Source organism: Balaenoptera physalus (assembly GCF_965194825.1).
Source record: "Balaenoptera physalus genome assembly, chromosome: 18".
NCBI lineage: Eukaryota > Metazoa > Chordata > Mammalia > Artiodactyla > Balaenopteridae > Balaenoptera > Balaenoptera physalus.
Genome location: NC_138899.1, coordinates 8,362,360 through 8,371,601, shown reverse-complemented (window position 1 = coordinate 8,371,601; position 9,242 = coordinate 8,362,360). Strand labels below are relative to the sequence as shown.

General features: G+C 40.5%; 1 long non-coding RNA gene across 1 annotated transcript in view; it reads left to right on the top strand.

The window, feature by feature from the left end:
- The window catches only part of LOC309647404, an 89,608-nt gene that overhangs the window by 13,296 nt on the left and 67,070 nt on the right, over nt 1-9,242 (top strand). Inside the window, exon 2 of the long non-coding RNA XR_014256021.1 lies at nt 45-8,688. This is a non-coding gene — a long non-coding RNA (uncharacterized lncRNA). The remainder of the gene's footprint in view (nt 1-44; nt 8,689-9,242) is intronic.

Genomic DNA, 9,242 nt, shown 5'->3' with positions numbered 1-9,242 from the left:
TCCCACTCTGATAAGCCAGATTGATACTTTGAGCAAATCTCCAGAGGGCCAGGAGTAGTGTCAAGGCAGAGGTCTGTGTCAGAGTGCAGTCTGGTAGAGATGATAATAATAATAATAATAATAATAATAATAATAATAATAATAATAATAATACATATATTCTTTCATTACCTAGGCACTGGGTAAACATGTTTGTTGAATGCATATTTGTCTAGCATTGACCTTTTATAGAACAGCTACTGTTTTATACAAATAATTGTCTTCCAGAAGCTGTCAGGTAGAGCCTCACTTTATACTGTCTATAGAAGCCCATGTTATCCTCTTCCCTGGCCCATAAGTAGATCCGTAGGCAAGCTGGGTCAAGCCTTATGAAGGTGAATCACCAGGCAAAGATTTCAGGGACATCCAACTTGCATTATTCATTTTCCCCCTAAGAATTATAAGCCCCCTTCAAAGCTGTGACCATCTCTGACTGTTCCCATGGAGCTTTGCTGTCTTGTCTTCTCTGCTTCCTTCTCCGGATTGAACTTCCCATGTAGTTTCTCTCATGGCTGCTGTCCTCCTTTGGGAGTGAGTGCCATTTTCTGGGAATCCACAGGGGCAGTTGCATTATTGGAGGTGGGGAGCAGGACGTGGATGGTCAATGGTAATCTACAGCTCAGAAATGGAAAGTATGGTTGGCTCAAAGGTAAAGTTTATATGAATTAAGTGAGCATCATAGATATGAAATGGTTCAAGCAATTTATTATGAATGAGGCTATTCTCAAAAGTCTAAACAGAGGAAGATATGCTACCACTCTCCCTCCATCCATGTCCTTGGTTCTGCAATCCTTTGCAGTACAATGCTTAGCATCATATAACTTAGATTGAAGTTGCTAAATAAGATGAAAACTATTTATTGACCTAGTGAAAAATACTAGTTTTTGATCTGATGGCATATCACTTATAATTACCACAATGTAAAGTTTTTTTCCCCACTCTGTTCTTCTAATAGGAAGTGCAGTTGATTCTTATTTATTTGGGGAATGAATATTCTTTTTTGAGTGTACTCATCTCTTTTCTTGTATTCTTCTAGTTGACCTATTTGACTCTTGTCTGCTTATTAACATTTCATCTATAAACGCGGGTAGTAGAAATAGAAAGAGATGAAACTTAAGTTATTTAAGTGTGGTACATTTTGTGGCAAATACAAAACAAAGGTTTTTGAAAAATAGGATGGCATTATTTGATCATTAATTTCAATTATGCTGTTACCTATTAGCACAAACAATTAAGAGTTGGCTGACACAGGAACTTAACAAGAGGCATAAATATCTTTAGTGAGTGGCTACACACAAGGCTTACCTTGCTCATATGCAAAATATTCATTTTAAGTTACAATAGATCGAAAGGTCTAGTTGTGATCAGCAATTAAAGTTTATTATCAGTTAAAAGGTTAATTCTTTCAACAGCTAAAGGAATATATCTTGAAGTCGGAAATTTATGACATAAGCCACTACTATCTCATTGGGTATGCAGGGTAATCACCTCATTAAACATGTAATGTGGAAGAGATTCACTTCATGTTTCCTCAAGGTCAAAGGCAAAGGGATAGACAAAGTATAAGAAGAAGGCAGTTAAGCAGAATGCTCAACTTGACATGTTATTATTTTTGTATATTTTGTACCAATAATATATCAGGCGAAAGAGACAAGCTACTTTCCGCCGTTTAGGACCAGAGGGAAAAAATCAGGTTATATGATCCGGAGCCTACAAGATTATAGCTGAAGTGACTTAAGCAAGTCTTAATGACTTAATAAGTCAAGAGATACTGATTTATTAGTGGTTAGTTTACATTCTTTTTTCATTTTGACTTAGAGAGGAACATTTATTGAACTATTTATCTACTATGCCAGGCACTGCGCTATGATGATTCTTCACCTGTTAAGTTATTTGATTCTTCTAATAACCTTGTGATCACTGACAAATGAGAACATTTTTTAAAACATTCATTAGTAAATGCAGTCAATATTGATAGTAGATGTAGTCAGTATTGATCAAATATTGGGTTATTGATTATAATGTGCAGATACAGATCTAAGGAAACGAAGAACAAAGAAAGAATAGACTAAAGAATGACTTCAGGGTGCTTTCCTTGACATCAGATTTAAGTCTAAAAATGTGTAAATTGTTTTTGATAGTGCAATACAGCAAAGCAGCTATTTGGTGGTAGTCATTAGTTTAATTCTCTTGTAGGATTATTAGCAGTGCTCTGTTTCATGTAAAGACTCTCTCTCTAGTGATCTGTCTTGTAAATATGTATTTTCAGCAACTAAGGAAACCAGGCCTGGTGATTTTAATACCTGCCTACAAATTCTCTGACTCTTCCCTTCAAAAATTAGAGCATCAACATCACTAATTATTAGAGAAATGCAAATCAAAACTACAATGAGGTATCACTGCACACTCATCAGAATGGCCATCACCAAAAAGCCTACAAATAATAAATGCTGGAGAGGGTGTGGAGAAAAGGGAGCCCTCCTACACTGTTGGTGGGAATGTAAACTGGTGCAGCCACTATGGAAAACAGTAGGGAGGTTCCTTAAAAAACTGAAGATAGAGTTGCCATATGATCCAGCAATCCCACTCCTGGGTGTATATCTGGAGAAAACCATAATTTGAAAAGATACATGCACCCCAATGTTCATAGCAGCACTATTTACAATAGCCAAGACATGGAAGAAACCTAAGTGTCCATCGACAGATGAATGGATAAAGAAGATGTGGTATATATACACAATGGAATATTACTCAGCCATTAAAAAAAAGAATGAAATAATGCCATTTGCAGCCATGTGGATGGACATAGAGATGATCATACGAAGTGAAATAAGTCAGACAGGGAAAGATAAACAACGTAGGATATCACCTATGTGTGGAATCTAAAAAAATCATACAGATGAACTTACTTACAAAACAGAAACAGACTCACACACCTAAAAAACAAATTTAAGGTTACCAAAGGGGAAAGGGGGTGTGGGAGGGATAAATTAGGAGTTTGGGATTAGCAGATACAAACTATTATATATAAAATAGATAAACAACAAGGTCCTACTACTGTATAGCACAGGGAAGTCTATTCAATGTCTTGTAATAAACCACAATGGAAAAGAAAAAAAAAATACAAAAGGTAGAGCATAACTCTGCTCCCACTGGGTGTGGGCCAGACTTAGTGAGTGAGGTGAAAATGTTGGTGTGTGACTTCAAAGATAAGGTTGTAGAAGGCTTTGCATTTTCCTCATTGCTCTCTCGCGGATTACTCCCCCTAGAGGAAGCCAATAGCTATGTTGTGAAGATACTTAAGCAGCCATATGGAGAGATTCACATCATGAAGAACTAAGACCTTCTTCCAAGAGTCAATGAGAAACCGAGGCTTCCTGCCAACAAGCATGTGAGGGCACCATCTTGTAAGCTGATCCTCCAGCCCAGTCGAGCCTTCAGATGAATGCAACCCTGACTCCTCTCCTGACTGCAACCTTGTCAGAGACCTTGAACCAGACCACCCAGCTAAGCCACATCTGAATTCCCTCCCCACAGAAATGGCGAGATTAAAAAAAAGTTTATTGTTTTAAGCCACTAAGTGTTGAATAATTTGTTACACAAACAACACTAACTACTTAATATGCCAAGAGAGACGATATACATGTCAGCACAAATTAACTGTGCTATCAGAAGGAAACAAATTGTTTTTGCTCAAGAAGACAGAGCCGAATGTCAAGATTGCATGCTTTTGTTTTATTGGAGAATGCAATCTGAGGGAAGCAAGGGTGTGGGGGAAAGGAAAGTGAGGCAAGGAAGACAGGAAAAATTTCAAAGTGGGGCCTGACAAAGCTGGCTGTAGTTTCTCAGGATGATGCCGTTGGTTGCTCAGTTGCAGGGGATGTCTTTAGAGAGGTGGTATGGAACCATTCTGTCTTGGAGGGGTCAAGTGGGGAGGAAGGGAGAGGAATTTATCTGCTGGCTTCTTCCTGTCTGTCTTAGGTCAAAGTACTTCCCATGGGGCATGAACTCTCCACATTCCTTGGTAGTATTATTTTGTCACCCTGGACAACAACGCAAAAGCCCTTCCATGGGTCTCATCATGTTGGATCTGGGTACCGGGACTGTTGTAGTTCTTGCAGTGATGAATGGGATATAGCCATCACAAAGCCTGACTCTTACCCTCTAGAGAGGCTAAGAAAATTGGTAGTGTCAGGAGATGAGAGGAAATGACCACAGAAAGGTGTGTATTTAGTGGAGCCATTCCTGCCAGGAGAGGAAGCAAGTGGCTGAGACCCAGGGGGGCATTTGGGCTGGGAGTACCTGGGATGATGCATAAAATGGCCTGGTATCCAATTCAAGGCACATTATATTTGTGAGGGAGCATAAGCTCATCCTTGCAAAAATAGTGTCTTGTAGTGAGCAGAAGTTCAGGCTCTGGAGTTTGAATCCCAATTCCTATACTGAATAGTTATGTGACCTTGGGCATGTGGTATAACCTTTATGGTCCTCAGTTTTCTCATCTTTACAATAGAGGTAATAGCAGTACTTACCACCTAGGGAAGTGTAAATGAGTTAATAGAGATACAATACATGCCACAGTGTCTGACACAGCGTAAGTGCTAGACGAACATTAGCTATGAGCCAATATTACTGCCTACTAGGGGCTTAGGCATATGAAGAATAGACAGACAAAAAAACAACAGTATAAAACATGAAACTAAAAAGTGAGTGGACAAAAACACTTACAGTGAGTATAGGTCAAAGCCAGATGAAGAATTTTGCATATAAAAGACAAATTAACCCCTGAGTGTTCCTGTTAACGTGTAGTTGAGAATGCAAACGTGGTAGATTCTTGTGATTGTTTCTGACTCCATGATGGCTGATTAGTTGAGAATATAGAAACAGTAACCCATTTATTAGCTACCATCCATGTGCCAGGGATTGTTTCAGTTCTTTTACACGTTACCTGATTTGTACACACCAGCCAAGGGGAAAGTTCACGTCTTTCCTGCTCTCTAACTAAACTGGTTGGACTTGGGATAAAGTCTAGTTCAAAATCCTGAAATTAAAAATCAAGTAAAGAAATAAATAGGAATCTGGATAAATTTACCAGATTGGCTTTAAACTACACAGTTCTCCATCTGAAGCAAGCAGAGACAATAATATTTCCTTGAGGAAACAAGGTTGATAAAAAAAGAAAATTAAGTTGGCCTGCCAGTCACATCTAAAAAACTGGAGGCTAGAGTCAGGAATGAAGAAGAAATCACATGTACCAGTTCAACAGATATTTCATGCCAATGCTCATGGCATACCAGGCATTTTGCTAGATTCAGGGTCCTCAGATATGAAAGCCAAAGGTTCTCGACCTCAATATGGTCCAGTGGGGTGCTGAAGATTAATTTTAAAAATGACTATAATTCGATGACGAGCTGAATAATAAAATATATGTGTAGAAGTTTGTAGGGACTTCCAACCATGAGAGGATAACTGATGTGGGTCTCATCTCCCTCTGCAATCAACTAAAATGCTGGTCAATATGTAGGAAATCCGGTTTTCAGATATTTGACAGTAGGCAGCTCAGTCCTCTGAGATCTGAACAAGGGAAACTGACAGTGTGAGTCCTATAGTTGTCCCAGACTCCTGCCTGAAAACACTTTCTGGACCTTGGTACAGGGAGAGGAAAACACAAGCAGAACATACAGGTTGCACTTAGCTGAGAAGACAGAGAAGGAAGGAGCTGGAGTTTGCAGGACAGAGGCTGGAGGGAAGGGAGTTGCTCAGAGAAAGAGCTGCAAAAATATGCATGGGATGCCCTTGATTTTTGGCTGACCATCAAACCTCATGTGCACAGGATGAAACTCTACGAGGCTGGGCAAAGGATAACTACCACGGGGCTGTAACAGAATAAGTCCCAGAGCTGACACCAGGAGACACCTAATTTCTGACAAGACAGATGGAGAGACCTCGTGGAATACTTGGGGCATTCAGTTGAGAGCCCAGAGGCCATGCCTTAGAAGAGACTCCAAAAGTTCATGCCTCAGAAGTAAAACCGCAGAAATGAAGGCTACTGTAGACATGCTGCTATAACCCCTAAAAACAAGTACCCAAATGGTCAAGTTGATATCTAACTTAAATAACTGCCCAAACAAACTCGACACTCCTTAAGGAAGATAACAAGATACAATAACATAATAGTCACAAAATCCACCATCCAGTGAAAAAGTATTGGACATGAAGTGGAAAAAATGTGGCCCATTGTTAGGGCAGAAATAAGTCAATTAGAAATAGCCCCCCAAATAACAAAAGATAGAATTAACAGACAAGGAGTTTAAAACTGCTGACGTAAATATGCTCAAAGATTTAAAAGAAAACATAAATACAATGAAAATGAAAATTCAAGATATAAGAAGAACCAAGTGTAATTATAAAGCTGAAAAATACAATATCTGAAATAAAAAAATTAAGTAGACCAGTTTACCAGATGATTAGATGCTGCAGAAGTAAAGGTCAAAGCGTTTGAAGACAGCAATGCAAACTATTCATACTCAAGCACAGAAGACAATGATTTCTGTAAAGATCACAAATCTATGCGATACATTTCAATGTTGTACCCATTTTGTAGGTGAGGAGGCTGAGGCATGGAGAGATGAAGAACTTGTGAAAAGGCCACATAGTAGAAAGTGTGTTTGTATGTGGGGGTAGTGTGTTGGGACATAGGGTGATAGAGAGAGAGTGCAGAAGGGACTTAGGAGAAATTAGAGAGGAGGTAAGTGTTAAGTGCCCTTGGTCTTGAGGGACTATCTTGCCCACCAGGAAAGGGAGGAATACCATTCAGGCTGAAGGAATAAGCACAGATGGAGGGGGCTGGAAATGCAGAGGACTTTTTTTTCTCATATTTTAGTTTTCCCAGATAGTTATTTAGAAAGCCATGAAGATTTAGTAGAGAACTTGGCAGGTTTTTCTCAATTCAGTACACGTGTCTTGCCTCTTTCTGCTCTCTCTGTGTGATGTGAACCTTAAAATATTCTCTTGGCATCCTATACCCCTCCATTGAAAATGCCCAGTGCAAAGGGAGTAGGAAGAGTAGGTCAGTCTTCCTTCTTCTGCTTCTCTCGCTGCTGTAGTTGCTGGAGGGTTCGTCATGTACTTTTGTCCTCATTACCCAAACCTCAACTTGTATAAATATTCTCACATGGTGGGTCAACTATTGAAGAATTTCCATGCTTAACGTGGCTCCTTCTAAACCCAGAGGAGGAGAAATAGATTTTATATGGGTTTTTTTTTTTCTCAACTCATGTTTTATTTTTCTCAGTTGAATGTTTATAAAATTTGTAAATCAGAGATAATATCATAGTTTTGATCTCACTGTTCCAAATTGCTCAGAATGCATAAAATCTATTACCACTTGCTGTGGACTGAATTGTGTCCCCCTCCAAAGTCATATGTTGGAACCCCTAACCCCCAACATGACTATATGTAGAGATGGGGCCTTTAGGGGGTAATTAAGGTTAAATGAGGTCATAATGAAACGGAGCAGGACCCTATGGTCCTTCCCCCCATGTCCTCTGCCTGCCTTTTGTCTGTGGAAAAACTTTAGCCAAAGAATAAGTTTAATCAGAGAAATGAGAAAATGCAAAAGCAAAGAAAAGCAGTCAAACAGGACAAAACAGTAATAGTCTAGTCAGTCAGCAAAGTCAAGGACCTTTAGTTCCTCCTCAAGGGCTATAGATATTATTCTGAGCCATGTCCTGTGAGCTGTTTGTAGATACTGAAACCCTCACCAAGTGGAACAAGTTAACTACATGATGACCAGGCTGTAGCCATGACATAAGCTGCCACAATTCCAAGAACTGGCCTCAAGGAAATGGGAAAAAACCGACCCTGGAACTGAAGACTAACCGTACCTAAAACAATCAAGATGACGCTGGTCAGACCACTGACGACCAATTTCAAGATGAGAGTCAGAGCTGACTGTGCTGCTTCTGCATGTAGCCTCCTCCCTCCATCTATAAAAGCTCTTGCCCACTGCTTGCAGGAGGGGAGTCAGCCTTTGGACAGGAGTCCACCCTGCCCCCCCAACCCAGTTGCCAGCATCCAAAATAAAGCAAACTTTCCTTTCCACCAGCCTTGCCTCTCTATTGGCTTTTGAGCGGGGAGCAGCTGGACCTCACTTTTGGTTACAATAAGGGTGGGGTCCTGACCTGATAGGATTAGTGTCCTTATAAGAAGAGATACCAGGGAGCTCTCCCTTTCCCTATTTCTCTCTCCTCTCTCTTAACCCTGGAAAATGGAGATCCCCCACACCCCCATCCACATTTTCTATAAGGGGGAAACAAGGATCAGGGTAGCTCAGTAACTAGCGGACAAACGGCAGAAGGAGGTCTGTTGGAGTCCAAGGCCTGTGCTTTGAGCCATCATGCTACACTGAGTCATAACCATGAATCCCAATTTTGGAAGCAGCTTTTCATTGTCTGCTGTTTATTTGCAGCTGCCACCCCAGGATATCCAGCGTATCATGCTTTGTGTTTGCAGGTTTCGTGTAGCACTTAGAAGCCTGCAGAGACTGATGCTGTTGATATATGTCATCTCCTCAGAGTGCCAGCTTGGCCAAGCTTCCTCGGATGCAAACGATGCACAGGCAGCCTCTGACAATCCCATGACAGAGTGGTGAGTAGCGTGAGACAGCCATTTGTTTTGAAACCGATCTCAGTGCTACAAATGCTTTGTCATCTGTCTAAAACCAGTGCTGCTTTGGTAATCAGACTGTCATTTCTTTTTAAGGGCAGCTGGTGACACACACCTACCACTGCAATTACCTGTTAATTTCAGTGGTGACATACATAACAAGTGTTCTTTGGTCAGCACCGCATATGGTAGAGACCCAAATGAAACAAAGAGCTGCCAACCTGCAGATAAAAGGGAAAGATGTTGGGGACATGAGACAAGGTGCTTGTAAAGCTATTTTGAAGAGCAGAGCCTTTTCTGTTAGCTAGGCTCTAACTAGCTAACCGAAAATCTTCCAAAAATCGCATGCAAACTCTTGTGCGTATGGACCAGTGTACCTTTCTTTCTTTGGTTCTTAAAGCCTTCTGTAACTCATGAAAGGTAAAGAACTCCTGCTTTAGCAAGGAGAGCCGTGGATTCTTTGCTTGTCACATCTGAATTCAGATTTTGTTTGCCAAACTAGAGAGGGCTGGCAGCAGTTACTGGTTCCAGTGACA